The following is a 17,489-nucleotide window of genomic DNA, read 5'->3' as shown; positions in this document are numbered from 1 at the left end:
GTGAGCCATGGTTATGTCATTGCACTCTAGCCTGGTTGACAGAGTGATACTGTGACTTAGAAAAAATAAAAATAAAATCCAGAGAAAATAAGTGTTAATTTTAAATTCTGTATGTAAAAATGTATCAGTTGCCCATTCTTAACTTATGGCTTTTGAGGCAGAAGGTTTATATTTTCTGGTCTGTTTATTTCAGGTGCTCTGAAGAGGAAGCCATTATGGGATGGATGAAGGATAGTAATGCAATACCTCCACCTTAATTTGGGTGCATGTGTGTGTGTGTGTGTGTGTGTGTGTGTATGTGAGAGAGAGAGACTTGTATGCTTGTGTGGAAATGTGTATACATATACATATATATACATATATACACATACATATATACACATATATATGTGTGTATGTATATATGTCGAATATCCTAATGATGTAAAGTTTAATATTTATGTTTGAAATTATTTATTGTGATGTAATATTTTTGTACGTAAAATGATTCTATTATGACTGCCTTTGCATGTAGGACTATGACAAAGTGATCCTTCATTATCACGGTACACTATTGTTTACTTTTCATCTGTAAATGTTCTGTTTTTGCTTTTTTAAAATGAATTTTTTTAAAACAACCTACCCGTCATCAAGGTGCTATGAGAGTTATGTAAAAAGTATTTTTGTCCTTTCTAGGCAAGTATCACCCAATAAGTAAGTTCATGATATCACAGATTGTACCAACTATTAACTATGTTAAATATCTATTCAGTTTCATGTGATCTCTGGGAAAAAAAATATGCTGCCTTGGTGCTAATATTGTATGTATTTAAATGATCTTCAGACTCAGAAATATAAACACTTTTAATGAAAGGGAGGAACAGAAGGACAATTTCCAGTACACAGAATCACTTGGATGAAATAAGACCAGCTCTTTACCCTTATTTTTGGACATGCTTTTTTAGAAGAGACTTGGACTTTGTCCTCATTGTTGTTAGTGTTAATATTCTTTGCTTCAGCCCACGGTGCCTTGGTCCCTCTGCAATCAAATGAAGGATCCCCCAAACAGCTTCCTTACAGAGTGACATTGGGAAAGTGAGATCCTCTCACCATTTTGCCAAGATACTCTAAAATGACATCCACGTTTACCAGTAGCAAGACAGAGGATGCACAGAATGGGCGTGACCTTCAGCTTACTAGCACACCTGGAGAAGTTTAGAACCAGGTTCTGAATCATCAGGTTTGCGTTTTGCATGAAAACATTGGCTGGTGACGTGACTTCTCGTCAGGCCGTGTGCGTAACACCCTGCCAGTTTTCATGGGCACTGCAGTAATGGACGTTTGTGTGAAGAAATGAACTGTGGAGTACAAAATGCTTTGAGTCTTTCTAATTGTTCATTAATTCGCTTTTTTTTGTTACTTCTTTGCAAAATGGAAGTGCTGAAGCCATGGTCTTTCTGTCCTTCCAAACTGATGAAAGGAAGCCTTTGCCAATGGCACATGGAAGACACTTGGTTTGAAAAACCCTGCCCACTTCCAAAGACCAAAGAGATTAAGAAAAACCTGGCAGTATTCTCCAGCTCCAAGCAAGCTCCAGAGTGCTCCAGGAAAAATTATATTCCGTATATGAATAAGTGTTATTCTCCATTATTAATATGTTCTTAAAATATATTATGAATAAATACATCACCACACCGGAACCATTTGTGTTTTGCATAGTTTCTGGACTCTTGATTCAAGTTGAAGTAAAAATGTCTCTAGTTTCCAGATTGAGAAGTAAAGATTTTTTTTTATTTCATCTATTACAATTGTCATTCTAGAGACAGATAGGAATGGGGATTAAGAATAAGATCTGTCTTTTCATCATGCAAAAATCAGTTAGAGTGGTTTTTCTGGAAACTGGGAACTACCCCTCTTGGGAGACAAATGAGAAAACAAAACAAAATATTTAGGTGGGATTTGAGCACTTAATTGTTCACTTTATACGGCAGTAGTTCCTACGCTGTATGGTGTCCAGGGAAAAATAAGAGCTTTCTAAGTAAGTCTACTAAAAGCAAATTATAACCGAAAATTCACCATATGCCACGCCTTTTACTTATATTGTTTCACCTCATCCTCACAACCATAAAATACAGCAGGTAATAGACTAGCTTTCATTTGATGTTAAGGAGACAGAGCCTCAGAGTTGCAAATTGCCTCACGTTCACACACAGTGAATAAGTAGTCGTCTCCCAAAGAAGAACTCTGTTTGGCTCTGTTTGCGTCAAGTGACCACTTCTGGACCAATCACAATATCAGGATCCACTGGGATCCTGTGCCAGTGGCCATCTAGAGTCAGGTGACCAACAGCTTCAATTGAAAAAGAGATGGTTCCCAGAAGAGAAGTTTTGTTGTTATCAGAAAAGTGGAGATGGGATGGAGATATGAAAAACGCAGGCATCCACTCTAAATTCCCATTTGTGTGTGTGTGTGTGTGTGTGTGAACACATGCGTGTGCCTGTGCACAATCTCCAAATCCCAGAGTTTACACCAACATCCCGTCCCTTGCTATCGCTCAGCATCATCTGGGGCCTCAGTTCTCGCCCTTCTCTAGTGTTTACTAACTGTATGATCTTGAGCCTTAGTTTTTTCATGTGTAAAATGAGGCTATTCATAGTCCTCTCACTTACCTTCCAGGATAAAGTGTTTCTCATATCCCTTTAAGCCCTGCATCAGTGCTGGCAAAATAGCTGCCATCAAAATGTGTGTCAGTAGGCTTAAGCTGACAGCAGTGAAGGCATGGGCTCTGGATCAGTTAGGGATTGTGTTCAGCAGCTAATTACAGAGATCTGACTGCAATGGCTTACATATGTAAAAGTGTATTTCATTGTTATGTAGGAGGTAAGCAATTTGGAACTAGCATGGCAGCTCTACAGCTTCATCAGGGACAGAGTTTATCTCTCTGTCTCCTTCTCTCTTCATTCCTCCATATTTTGATATGGCTGCTAGAGCTCCAGCAATCACTCCCAAACTCCAGATGACAGGAGAAAAAAAAAAAAAAAAAGGTTGGGGGAAGGATAGAAAGTGGCATAGTCTCAGTTCTCTATTGTTCTTTTAAGTAAATTTTTCAGAAACCTTACCTAACAAATTTTACTTCTACCTCCTTAGCTAGAAGGAGAATTGAGTCATGTGGTTGTAGGAGTAGTGGGGAAATGGGTTTGTTTCACACAGTGCTACATTGCCATAGAAAATAAAACGAGGGATCTGTTTCTAGTAAAGAAAGCAAAATGAATTTGAAAGAGGCAATTAAAAGTCTCTGCAATGGATCAAGTGCAGAGACTGGAGAAAGTTTTGGAAGCATTTGCAGAGTAAGTAAAATATAAATGGGATCGAGAGTGGTGATCGTTCTAATGGTAGAAAAAAAACAACTATAGAGAGATATGGGTGGTAAAATTAATAGGAGCCGACAACTGACAGATTTGGGATGGGCTGTGGGAGTAAAGGAACCAGTAAGAGTTCACAGATGAGATTTTAGTATCATTGTAAACACAACCAGGGTGACAAAAAGATGAATGGATAGGTAGACAAATAGACAGATGTACAATCTATAAGAGTCCGGTAATCATTTATATTTGTATAGCACTGCACAAATTAAATATTATCTTTGCATTTCATTTATTTAACCAGGTAATATTTATTGCATATCTACTAATTTTTAGGCACTATTCTAGGGTCTGGGTGCAGCAATGTTTCAGTTAAGGTCAAGGCTAAGAGATAGCGTGAGTTTGCTCGGGCTGCCTTTGCGGAATACCACAGACAGGGTGGTGTCAACATCAGAAATTTATTCTCTCACAGTTCTCTGGAGGCTGGAAGTCCAAGATCAAGGTGCTATCAGGGTTGGTTTCTGAGGAGGCCTTTCTTCCTGGCTTGTAAACAGGCCTCTTCTCCCTGTGTCCTCACATTGCCTCTCCTCTTGTGTGTATGAACAGAGAAAAAGAGATTTCTGGTGTCTCTTCCTCCTCTTAATGAGGTCACCATTTCCATCAGATTCGAGTCCTGCCCTTCTGGCCTCTCTTAACCTTCATTACCTTCTTATAGGCATCTCCAAATACAGTCACATTAGGGGTAGGGCTTCAATATAGGAATTTGGGGGCAAGACTTGAGGACAGAATTCAGTCCACAACAGAGGCTATAACAAAGAGAACCCAAAATAAGGTAAACATTTATTTCTCTTACTTGCTTTCCAGAGGTAGCAGGCACTCTGGGCCTGGTAGGTGACAGCTCCATAACATCAGAGGACTAAGATCCTTCTGTTTTGTATCTTGGCCATTCTCAAAGGCATTGTCCTCATATGGTTCTTCCTCACAATGTCTGCATCTAGCCTGCAGGAAGGGAGCCATTGTTTGAAGGTAGGACAGGGAAGATAAAGCATAATTTTTATTTACAATGTATTGGCGATATTTTATTGGCATAGCCACACCTAGCTGCAAATGAGGCTGGGAAATATACTTTCCAGCTGGCAACCACATGCCCAGCTCATGCTAAGTGGAGGTGGGCAGTCTGTTACTATAAGGAAGAAGAGGAGAATTGTTACTGAGGAAATTTATTGCTTCTGTCACAAACAGTGAACAAAAGCTACAAAAATCTCTTTCCCTTTGGAGCTTACATTTTGGCGGTGACAAAAGAGAGAGAAGATGAACAAATCAACAACTAAACCACCCTACAGTTATTTTCCAGTAATAAAGCTGACCATATTGTTCATGATGGCCACTCATCTGCCATCATGGCATGGGATGGCATTCCCTGGGCACCAAGAACTTCCATACCCCAGAGCTTGCCAACACGCCATGATTCCCTTTGCCTTGGCATGTTGATTTTTCTTTATGCTTCAGCTGGTACAGAAGTAATACGTAACATGCAAAACCTTGTGTGTCAGAAGGTAAAAAGTATCAGAGAGAAATAAAACAGGGAAAAGGAATTGGGAATGCCAGGTGTCGTGGGGTAAGCATGTTGCTGTTTTAAATAGGGTGGTCAGAAGTTGCTTGTTTACAAACTGGATAGCTGTGAGCAAAGCTGTGGGTCGCCATCAAAGCCTGCCACTAACCTCAGTGGGCGTGGGAAACCGCCTGTCACCAATAGATGGCGGGAGAGGTCTTGCTTTGTTATGTCTGGGCCATTGCACTGATCATCTGCTTATTTTGTTTTTTAAAAAATAGTTAAATATGGAATACTTCATGAATTCATGTGTCATCCTTGCACATGGACCCCACTAATCTTCCCTGTACAACCCCAGTTTTAGTATATGTGCTGCCCAGGCAAGTGCTCTGCTCACTTTAGAGGTGATTTTGCGAAGTGTGCTTATAATCTTTTGAAGTCCTCAGCCCTAAGAAGATGATATGTCTCCCCTCAAATATGTACCTCAAGATGAAAAATAACTCCAAGGCCAAATGCAGTGGCTCAGGCTTCTAATCCGAGCTACTCCGAAGGCCAAGGTAGGAGGATGCTTGAGGCCAGGAGTTTGAGACCAGTCTGGGCAAGACAGCAAGAGCCTTCTCTACGAACAGATTGAACAATTAGCCAGGTATAGTGGCACATCCCTATAGTCCCAGCTACTTGGGAGGTTAAACTGGGAGGATTGCTTGAGCTCAGGATTTGGAGGCTATAGTGAGCCATGATCATGCCACTGCGCTGCAGCCTGGGTGACATAACGAGACCCCATCTTTTAAACAAGAACTCCAGACCAGGAAGTTAGTCTTTTTCCATGACAATTACTTGTTCTTTTAAATGTCAAATATTAATTTTTCCAAAACAAAATTTTGAAGACAATTTTTGCTTTAGCTCTGGGTGCATGTTTTATCTGCCAGGTAGGCGATCAACTAGTTTTACAACATTATTCACCTCAGTGATTTCCAGTAGGGATAAAAGGAACAAATATTCAAAGTGCTAATAAGAAAGGCATCCAATTACAATGGGAAAGAAAAAAAGAAGTGACGTTGCACAGAAATGTACATCTTCATATGTAACTTACATCCTGCTACTTGGTTTGGACTTGGGATCAAATGCCTTATAGGTCACTGCTATGAGATGTCACAGCATGGTCAAAAATGGTGTTGGTTATAAAAATGGTGTTGGGTGTAAAAAAGAATTGATATTCAGTTTATTACATTTATAAGTTCAGAAGCCTAGTTGTTCCTTAAGTTTTGATTCAAACTTACAAATTTTATCATTTTATTTATTTACTAACCTAGTTTTTTTAATTACTTTTAAAAACCCTAGTTTTTTTCAATTACTTTAAGAAATCTTTTGACTAATGTTTGTCTCATTTGTGACTTAATTAAAAGGCTTGAAATATTTTATACGACATTTGTACATTTAACAGATTGTACTTCTGTCTTAGGTTCTTCAGTTATCTCACTCAGCAAACTTTTCTGAATACTTAAATGATTTAGGCTGGGCGTGGTGGCTCATGCTTGTAATCCCAGCACTTTGGGAAGCCAAGGTGGGTGGATCATCTGAGGTCAGGAGTTCGAGACCAGCCTGGCCAACATGGTGAAACCCCATCTCTATTAAAATTACAAAAATTAGCCAGGCATGGTGGTGGGCACCTGTAATCCCAGCTACTTGAGAGGCTGAGGCAGAAGAATTGCTTGAATCCGGGAGGTGGAGGTTGCAGTGAGCTGAGATTGTGACACTGTATTCCAGCTTGGGTGACAGAGTAAAACTCCATCTAAAAAAAAAAAAAAATGTATATATATGTGTGTGTGTGTGTATATATATATACACATACACACACATATATATTTTTATATAGATATATAATGAATATTATGTAAATCAGTGGCTTTAAAGTTCTTTAAAATATTCCAGAAAAGAAAATTAATGTAGTATGGTTTTGACTTAAAATCACAAATCTAAATCAAGTACTCAATGACACATTTTAAATTGACATTATAAGCTGCCACTCTAAGAGTTTAAATTTTTAACATCATGACATATAAACTGCTAAGTTTTAACATGTTCTTCAACACAAAAAGTCTTAATGTTTCTGATGTCTTTGAAGATTTTTAGGTCTCAGATCTCACTCTTGGCATAAATAAAAGTTGTGTGCTCATATACCTATTGTAGAGCCAGAGGTTCACTTGGGCACAGGTCTGGAATAGAAGATAATCAGGGGAATTCTTTTTACGCCAACTAAGGAAACTATGAGATTATCCATGTAAATTTGAGGGAAGCTTTCTATATTGGTTTCTTATGTTGCTGCAGCAGATTACTTCAAACCTATGTGGCTTAAAACAGCACACATTTATTATCTTACAGTTTTGGAGGCCAGACATCTAAAATGGGTCAGCAGGGCTATGTTCTCTCTGGAGGCTCTAGGTGGAGAATGTGTTTTCTTGCCCTTCCCAGCATCTAAAGGCTACCTGCATTCTTTAACTCATGACCCCTTCCTCTGTCTGCAAAGCCAGCACTATAGTATCTTCAAATCTGTCTCCCTGACCTCTGTTTCCATCATATGCCACCTGTTTCTGGCTTTAACCCATTTGCCTTTCTCTTGTAAGGACCCTTGTGATTCCATTGGGCCTGCCGGGTACCCCAGGATCATCTTCCCATCTCAAGATTCTTAATCACATCTGCAAAATCTCTTTTGCCATGTAAGGTAATATAAAGGCATATATACAGGTTTTGGAGATTCGGACATGGATATTTTTGGGAGGCCGTTATTCTGTCTACTCTCCTTCTGCAAACATGTAAGGACCAGATGCTGATCTGACTGTCCAAATCCCCAACAAGCCACACTGGGCTTTACATGAGTGACCCTTAACTTCAATTGAGGGATGTTCCCATAGCCCATGTTCCTGGATTCAAATTCCATGTATTGGCTAGTTTTTCTGTCTACATTCCAAAGTCTGCAGCCATTTTATTGCTTGATTGATTTTGCATGAGGCTATCATATACAAATCTCTTTCTGCTTTGATCCAAAGACTTTTGAACTTGACAAGAATTCTGCATTCTTACACATACTTCTTAAAACATAGAATTCTTATAGTGCTGGGTGATGGTATACTGAATTCCGGATGTCTCTTGTGGCTTTGTCAAGGCTCACAGGACTTCTCTTATGATAGCCATTTAGTACATGAGCCATTATTAAGTATAGAAACCTCTATGGGCATACCTGAGAGCTGTGCTATCTTCATGTTTCTTGGTGAGCTGGGATACTTCTGTAGTGTTTACTGCTCAGCTTCACAATACCACAGAATAGATGTATAACTGAGAGCCTTCTGAGCCCTGGCATGACCAGGGAAAAAGCGGGAGACCTTAGTAGGATCCCATGTGGATCCTGGACATACCCCAGCCTTACTCAATTAGTGTCTCTAGGGTTGGGACCTGAGAATCTACCTGAGAATCTCTCTCTCCAAGAGACCTTTGTGCACACGAGGGAGATCCACCTTTACGGTGTCCTTTCCACACAGCGGTGGAGTCTCCAGGCAGTGGCAACATCTCTCATTCCCATTACTCTAGCACTACAATTTTTTGCATGCTATACATGTGTTTAGAAACTACAGGCTCTAGAACAGGACAGAGTGGCTTGTTTGGGTCCCTCCACTCCCTAGTTGTGTGATCTTGGACAAGAATCCTTACATTCCCTGGCCTCATCTTCCTCATCAATGAGATGGAACATATTATTGGCACTGGCACCCACATCATATGGTTGCTGTGAAGCTCATTGTGTTAAGACATTTGAAATATTCAGAACACTGGCTGGTACATGGTAAGTACTCAATAATTCTTGGCTATTTGAAGAGTTATGTAATATACAAATGCTGCCTATAATCTGTGTTTTAGTTTGGGAAAGGCTATTATGGAGAAGATGTTGACCCAACTTTCATCTCGACTTCATAACCAAGCGTTGAGAAAACTGGATTTTCCTGTATGTATCCTTCTCAGATTCCATTTGCTTGCACAATACTGCAGTTCTTTCTGTTTCCTTTCCCTAAACGTAGATGCATGTTGTACAACAGAAGACATCAAGATGAGAAGGGGCCAGAAAGGGCATATAGATAGACCAACAGCCACAGAAATAATAACTATATCATAAGAAAAATATTAACTACATTTGTTGACCATGCCTTAGTCTATTCAGGCTGCTATAACAAGATAGGGTGGCTTATAAATAATAGGATTTTATTTCTCACAGTTATGGGGGCTAGAAAATCCAAGATAAATGTGTCAGCAAATTCAGTGTCAGGTGAGGACCCACTTTCTCATGGACAGCTGTCTTCTCATTCTAACCTCAACAGCATAAGGAGTGAGAGGTCTCTTTCAAGCATCATTCATAAGAACATTAATCTCATTCCTGCGGGCTCCACCCCTATGACTTAATCACCTTCCAAAAACCCAGTCTTCTAATCTTATCACCTCAGGGTATAAGTATTTCAACATACAAATCTTGGGGGACATGTACATGTAGACCATAGAAGACCATTTACTATGTGTGAGGGTTGATTTTATGTGTCAACTTGATTAGGCCATCGTATCCAGTTTTAGGTCAAACACCAGTCTAGATGTTGCTGTGAAGGCATTTTTTAGACGTGATTAACATTTAAATCTGTACTCTCTGAGGAAATCATATTACCCTCCATCATGTGGGCAGGCCTTATCGTGTTAAGACAATTGAAGGTCTTAAGAAAGAAAGATGGATATCCCCCAAGAAAGAAGTTCTGTCTTCAGACTGCTTTTAGACTCTAGCTGCAATGCCAACTCTTCCCTGGGGTGCCAGCCTGCTCATCTGCCATGCAGATTTTGGACTTGCCAGCCCCCACAATCACATGAGCCAATTCTTCAAAGTCTCTGTTTCTCTCTCTCTCCCCATAGATATAATAGATACAGATAACATAGATCAGCTAGATAAAGACAGTGATAGATACAGTAGATTCTTAGAGAGATGGATAGACAGGTCAATCTAGAGAGAGACCTATCTCTATTTTTATTCTATCAGTTCTGTTTCTCTGGAGAACCCTGACCTAGACTAATGCAGTATGTGACAGTCCAGCACTGATCCTTTGCACAACTCCAGAGGGCACCATTCACTCTGAGCTGAAACATGCCAGGAGTGGTATAAATGCTTTGCATGTGGTCTCTTTTGGAACCCTCATGATAGCTCTTTGAGGGAGCTGATATTTTTATTCCCATTTTAAAGATGGGAAAATCAAGAGGTAAGAGAGTCAGCTCCCAAACCCAGGGTCTTTAATAGCTCAGTGTAGGTGAGACTCAAAGCAGCTGTGTCCAGGACATTAAATCAGTTAAAGAGCAGTGCCAAGACTAGAGCCAACACCTCCATTCTTGTCATGCTGCCTTTTCACACCAACAAGCTTCCTCACATAAAGAGAGAAAATTTAGAACCTTGCTTCACAAGAGCAAGCAGAGAAAGAAAGAAAATTAGTCCCGACTGGAACATTTCCGGTGAGTGCTCAACTATATTTTGTATTAGCTACCACTGGTTAAGAGCCACAGGCCCCTGAGAACTCAAGATGAAGCAATTTTCCAGTTTGTGACTTCAACTTGCCTCCTATTCTCTTGCTTTTTGTAGCTCAACTTTCAATATGACTTTGAGGCACGTAGAAATGCCTACCTAGGTGTCCTTCTGGGCTTTATGCTGGAGCTTTTCAGCAAGGAAAGGTCAGGCAAGAAGTGCTGGGCTTATTTGCATCCCCTCAGTCTTGAGACTGAAATAAAAACTCTTTGTCCAAGGAAAGAGCCTAGCTCTTCTCTTGATTGTTGTCTGAGGCAGAGAGACCCGTAGCTTTTAAGAAGCCCTATGTTGTCTTTCTGAAGTGAGGTTTGTTTTCTATGTCCCCACCAGGTATTAGTCCACTTAGGAAATAAAGTGTTAAAAGCAATTGCCTGACCAGTTCCAGCTAACCCAGGAGTTGCCAAATCCATGCTTCTTGCACAGTTTATAAAATATTTTCTTTGTAGTTGTCCTTGAAGCCCAAGAGGAACTAATGGCTTTAACTACCAGCCTACGTGTTTCAAAGTGATTTCCACATCAGGAAGCCATTGTCGGCTTCCCCAAACACTTAATTGGTATAGGATGTGAGCAATTCTGAAAGGCCATGCTTCTTGTTCTAGCCTCAATTCGTTGCTCAGATAAGAGCTGGTTTTCAGCAACGATTTCCATTTCTGCCTCCTTGTGTGTGCTAAATCATTTATGGCTCCGTTTTTTTATGGAATAAAAGACTCCTTTGGTCATGAAAAAGCATTATAATCAGTCCTGGCACCCAAGAAATGGAGTTGGCTTTGCGGTCACAAAGACCAAAGTGCTCTGTGTTGGCATAAAATCAAGGAAGAACAGCATCAAAAATAGCCTTTGCAAGTGCATAGTAGTATAGAGCACAGCCTCTAAAATCTAGACAAGTTAACTTCTTTCGCTGTAGACCTCAGTTTCCTCATTTGTCAATTGGGGTTATAATGGTACTTCCCTTATGGGGTAATTCAGGGTTTAAGTGCAATATGCACAAAAACTTCCTAGAATAGAAACTGGCACATGACATATTATACAAAACAAGTATTTATCATCCTCCTTCTCTCTTCTTCCCCTCTAGCATCGCCATCATCATTCTCATCGCCAGCATCTTTGACTAAGAACATCTTTTTAGAAATGATGCAAAACTCCAGAGTTATAAAGAAGAAAAATTAAATGCTTAACCACATAAAAATAAAAAATGTATATACGAAAAAATAAATCCATAAACACAGTCCAAAGATAAATTCTAAACTGGGAGAAAAATGTTCTCCACACATTTGCCAGATTAAGGCATTATTTCCATTTACAAATATAAACAACCTGCTTTAAAAAAAATGCTGAAGAAAATGAACAAAGGAGAAAGAGAAAGAATGAGAATAAAAGAAAGAAATATGGTTAAAAGAGATAATTTTTAGCACTTTGGGAGCCTGAGGCAGGTGGATCACTTGAGGTCAGGAGTTCAAGATCAGCCTGACCAACATGACAAAACCCGTCTCTACTGAAAATACAAAAAATTAGCCAGGTGTCGTGGTGCATGCCTGCAATCCCAGCTACTCAGGAGGCTGAGGCGGGGGAATGGCTTGAATCCAGGAGGCTAAGTTTGCAGTGAGCCAAGATAGCACCACTGCACTCCAGCCTGGGTGATAGAGCAAGACTCCAACCAAAAAAAAAAAAAAAAAAGAAAAGTGTTCTCCACCTCTGCAATGGGCAATTTGGTAATTCTCAAAATCATAAAATTTTAAGTGTAATTTAAGAATAATTTCCTTAAACTGTAATAGGACTAATAGAAGTGTATTTTAGCATTCTTTGCAATAGAAAGTCTTGGCCATAACCTAATACCCTTTAATAGTAGATTAGTTAAATGAACTACCTATATAATGTTGTGTTTGTCATCTATTACTGCATAGCGAATCACCCTGAAACGTAGCAGCTTACGGCAACACACATTTACCATCTCACGGTATCTATGGATCAGGAATCCAGGTATGGTTTAGAGACTACAGTCTGACATTGGCCAGCAATTGTGGTCATTTCTAGACTGACTGGAGAGGGATTGGCTTCCAAGCTCACCCCATGGTTGTTGGCAGAATTCAGTTATTTGCAGGCTGTTGGCCAGGAACCTGCCCTCGGTCCCTTGGATCTCTATATAGGGCAGTTCATGGCATGGCAACTTGCTTCCTCAAGAGTGAGCAAGGGAAAGACCCTGAAAGACAGTGACAGCAATATGAAAGTCACAGCCTTTTATAACCTAATCTCAGAGGTGACAGTATTAGTCTGTTCTCACACTGCTAATAAAGACATACCTGAGACTGGGTAATTTAAAAATGAAAGAGGTTTAATTGACTCACAGTCCCATACAGATGTGGAGGCCTCAAAATCATGGCAGAAGGCGAATGAGGAGCAAAGTCACGTCTTACGTGGTGGCAGGCAAGAGGGCTTGCGCAGGGGAAACTCCCATTTATACACCATCGGATCTTGTGAGACTTACTACCACAAGAGCAGCATGGAAGAAACCATCCCCACGATTCAATTATCTTTACCTGGCCCCATCCTTGACACATGAGGATTGTTACAATTCAAGGTGAGATTTGGGCAGGGACACAGCCAAACCACATCAGTGACATCCCACCCCTTTTGCTACATTCTAGTCATTAGAAGCAAGTCATTAAGAAGTGCAAACATCATGAGTTTTCACTCCTAAATTCTTCAATATTCATCTTTAAAAAATAAGGACATTCTTCTCCTTAACCACAATGCCATTATGACATCTGAAGTAATTAAAATAATTCCTAAGTCCTTGTTTCCATCCTAAAATGTTTCCAGTTGTCCCAAAACGTCTCTTACAGACGGTTTATTAGAACCACGAGCCAATTAAGATCCACATGTTGCATACATTTGATTGTTGTATCTCTTAACTCTCTTCTAATCTTAAGCACCCCGTCTGTTTTCAGGCTATGAATTTGGTGAAAAGAAAGGAGGCCAGTGATCCCACCTTGTGGATTTATCTGTGTACTTTTTTGTGATATACTTTAACTTGTTCCACTAACTCCTGTATTTCTCATAAACTAGATGTTAGATCTAAAGGCTTAATTACATTTAGCAAGACTATTTCATAAGTGACGCTGTGTCCTCCGAATTCTAGGAGGCACATAATGTCTGGTTGTGCCACCACTGATGATATTTAAATTGATGAGAATGGTCTTTTTAACTATTCATATGAAAACCTGCTTAAAACCCTGTAAACTCCATCACAAATAGAATAAAACCCTAGCTCCTACCATATAGTCTTGCTCTTGTCTGCTTCTTTCCCCGTTGGTGACTACACGTCAACCACACTGTTACTATCCCTCAAATTTGCCAAGCCCTCTCTCAACCTAGACTCTTTGCACTTATGCTTGGGACACTCTCCCCCTAGAACTTTTTGTGGCTGGCTGCTTCTCAGCTCTTTCCAAAAGCCCTTCTTCCCAAGCCACTCTCTGACTCAGAGGCCTGTTTTATTTTCTTTGGCATTTATCACAAGTTGAAGCAATTTTATTTTTTGCTTGTGTATGTCTTTAGGTGTTTATGAGTTATGCTTGTGTAGGTCAAAATGTGCTTATGAGTCTGTCCTCCCACACTGGAATGTAACTCCTTAAGGGCAGGGTGCTCACCACTGTACCCTAAAAATTTGAAACAAGCCGCCCAGGTACTTAAGTATTTGTTAAGCAAATAAATGAATCTGAACCAGCATCTTTTCAAGATGGTTTATGTTAAGATACAGTTTCTAAGACACCTAACCTGATGAGAATAAAAACATAGCACTGGTTACTATTTGTATTTTGGGGAGGAGATTGTTTGTGCTTCTGTCTTCACTTCTTTTTTTGGAGGGATGTATAATGCTTTCATACCAGAGAACGTTGCTGTTCAAAATGTGGTCCACAGACCAGCAGCATCAATATCACCTGGGATCTTGTTAGCAATGCAAAATGTTAGACCCCAGCCCAGACCTATGAATCAGAAGCTGTACTTAACGAGATCCCCAGGTGATTTGAGTACATTTTAAAAATTAAGAAGGGCTGATATAAATCCTGGTCTCTTCCACTCCTCCTTCCCACCCTACTCTCCAATTGCACCCAGCCTCCCCATTGTTAAGCCTTACTGGCCCATCCCAGGAAGAAGCTTCTGGTGCCTCTTGAACTATTTACCTAACGGCTTATCTTCTCAGGATTCTTCCCTCTGGATTTTGTTCTGTTTATAAATACTGAGGCTGAAATGTAAACCATGTTGAAGCTCTTCTCCAAAAGGCCTGCGTGTCCTGGTAAGCCTTTACATCTGCAGGTATCTATTGACATATCTTAAGCAAACAGTTTTAAATGATTCCACTGGTGCCCTGAGTTTAGCTTTTCCCTTTATCTTGCCTGGTAAGCAGACTGAGGTTAATGTTTATTTTTAAAACATGCAATATTCACAATGTTTCATAAACGGGGGTTGAAGTCACAAACCACAAGCCACGTAACTGGGCTTTGAGCTCATTCTGCATGATTCTAAAGCCTGGGCTGCTAACCTCTATGGAGCAATCGGCATAAAAGTATGCTTTAGGAGAGCACCATTTGTCCATTCAAAAGGTATGTGAGGGCGTTGGGTGATAAAGAAATGTAGAACTCTTCAGCCCACCAAAAGAGGAGATGAAACAAGCACAAAAGTAACCTTACAATGTTGTGTCACGTAAATGGTGTAACATACACTGGGTACAGTAGAGGACTTTATGGAGGAGGCAGCAGGCACAGGTGCCTTTGAGGAGCAGAAGGCGTAGGAAATCAGTGTCCTAGGACTGTCCCCAAGCCCTTAGATCTAACTTGATTCAGGATCTTGGGTGTCTTCTAGAAAATCACTAGGCTTCAGTTTCTTTAGGATGTGCCCAGCAATCCTGTAGGACCCAGGATAAAGGGTATTTGCCTTCATGCAACAGAATTTTCCTAATCACTTACTACATGCCAGGGACAGCCCTAAGAACTGGGAGTCCCGCAGTAAAATAACAGGCAAAATACCTCATTCTGTGGGGCTTATTTTCTAACGAGCCATAAACAGATAAATAATGTTTGAAATCCTCGATGGTTTTGGTGTACAGAAAAGACCATTGCAAAGTGTATCTTGGTTCTAGAAATTAATGATTAATTTATTAAAGGCACATGTTTTTAAAAAGCAAGGGTTTAAGCTCAGCTTGTGTCTACCGGCAAGTCTCAAAACTGTGAGCCGTCATTTTTAAAGATTGTTTGAAGATTTGAGTTCATTTGCAAACTCAATTAATTCCAACACTATCAAACATTTTAAGCTACATTTATAAATTCTGTGTATTCAGTTTCACTGTTTAGAAGCTCATTTGTGTTACTGATAAATCTTCCTAGGTACCTAAGTAATTTACATATGTCTATTAAAATAAGAGAATAAATGTAATTTTTAAAATGTCTTAAATATTCTAACTATATATATACTTAATAAGATCTCAAATTAAAATTCTAAGCCAATAGCAATTATTACTCAATTACATATTTGAAATGAGTATTACTTGGCTGATATGTTCATTCTAATAGACCAAATTCTTGTAAATATAGTAAGTACATAAAATATGCATTTTAACATGAAATATTTATATACATATTAATATTATGACTTGATTATCCTAAATATTCTAATAATCATAAATTTTCCCAGGGATAAAACATGCTTAATCTTAAAAAAAAGCAATTATATCAGCACTTTCAGGTTTGGGGTTTACTGAGTTTAATGACTAAGGTATGGCTAGATCTTGGAGGGTCTAATCAGCCAGCTGAATTCCTTCTTAACTATTCATATCACTACTCTGCTTAAAACCCTGTAAACTCCATCAAAAACAGAATAAAACCCTAGCTCCTTACCATAGTCTTGCTCTTGTCTACTTCTTTCCCCATTGTGACTACACATTGAAAGAAGCCTAAAGAAGAAGGTGATGGCTTCACCTACATTCTTTATATTCATGTAACTCATAACTCCTCAGTCAGATGGCCACATGCTGTTAGTTTTTGCATTTCTTTCACTCTTGGATAAAGGCATGTGATGCTTAATATTGAGTGTCAACTTGATTAGATTGAAGGATGCAAAATATCGTTCCTGGTTGTGTCTGTGAGGGTGTTGCCAAAGGAGATTAATATTAGAGTCAGTGGGCTGGGAGAGGCAGACCCACCCTCCGTCTGGGTGGCCACCATCTAATCAGCTGCCAGTGTGGCTAGGATAAAAGTAGGCAGAGAGACAAGGAAAGACGGGACTGTTTCAGTCTTCGGCGCTCCATCTTTCTCCAGTGCTGGATGTGTCCTGCCCTTGAACATCAGACTTCAAGTTCTTCCGCTCCTTTGTCTCTTGGACTTTCACCAGTGGTTTGCCAGGGGCTCTCAGGCCTTTGGCCACAGACTGAAGTTTGCACTGTCAGCATCCCTACTTTTGAGATTTGGGGACTAGGACCGGCTTCCTTGCTCCTCAGCTCGCAGACAGTCTATTGTTGGACTTCACCTTGTGATCGTGTGAGTCAATACTCCTTAATAAACTCCCCTTTCATATGTACATCTATCCTATTAGTCCTGTCCATCTAGAGAACCACGACTAATGCAGAACACATGAACTTGACCAGAATTTGGCTTTTTCCCCCTTCAGAATCTAAAGGCCACAGAGCTCTTACAAATTTCAGATTAAATTGTGGATATCTCTCAGGAAGGTGTGGAATTTTTAAGCCTAATGTCCAAGGTCATTCTATGGACAAGCCACACCATATGAAAAGAAAACTAAAGCAGAGGGATCAGAGAGTGACAGGAAAGGCATTGTTATGTACGGTGCTCAAGGGTGACTGTGGGGTCAGATCCTGAATGATGGAAGTGACAGGCCGATGCCGGTGCCTGGGGGAGTAGTGCTCCAGGTAGAGGAAACAGGAGATGCAGATGCAAAGGCCCTATGGAGGGAGTGTGCTTTACATTTTTTTTTTTTTTTTTTTTTTTTTTTG

The 17,489-nt window shown here is 39.9% G+C and overlaps 1 protein-coding gene and 1 non-coding gene across 3 annotated transcripts in view; one reads left to right on the top strand and one right to left on the bottom strand.

Annotated features, from left to right (window-relative positions):
- Positions 1-1,675, top strand: part of ADAMTS9 (ADAM metallopeptidase with thrombospondin type 1 motif 9) — a 166,872-nt gene extending 165,197 nt beyond the window's left edge. For both annotated transcript variants that reach the window (XM_032290404.1, XM_032290402.1), the window contains one exon: positions 194-1,675. The gene's annotated coding sequence lies outside the window, so the exon portion shown is untranslated. The remainder of the gene's footprint in view (positions 1-193) is intronic.
- Positions 1,676-5,174: 3,499 nt separating this feature from the next.
- On the bottom strand, positions 5,175-5,281 carry LOC116559645. The gene has a single exon (XR_004272550.1). It is a non-coding gene; the product is annotated as a U6 spliceosomal RNA (small nuclear RNA).
- Positions 5,282-17,489: the final 12,208 nt, after the last annotated feature.

Source organism: Sapajus apella, unplaced genomic scaffold (assembly GCF_009761245.1).
Source record: "Sapajus apella isolate SASKATOON/1434 unplaced genomic scaffold, GSC_monkey_1.0 scaffold23, whole genome shotgun sequence".
In the NCBI taxonomy this organism is placed as follows: Eukaryota; Metazoa; Chordata; class Mammalia; order Primates; family Cebidae; genus Sapajus; species Sapajus apella.
Note: the sequence above shows the minus strand (reverse complement) of the source record. Positions and strands in the feature narration are given on the sequence as shown.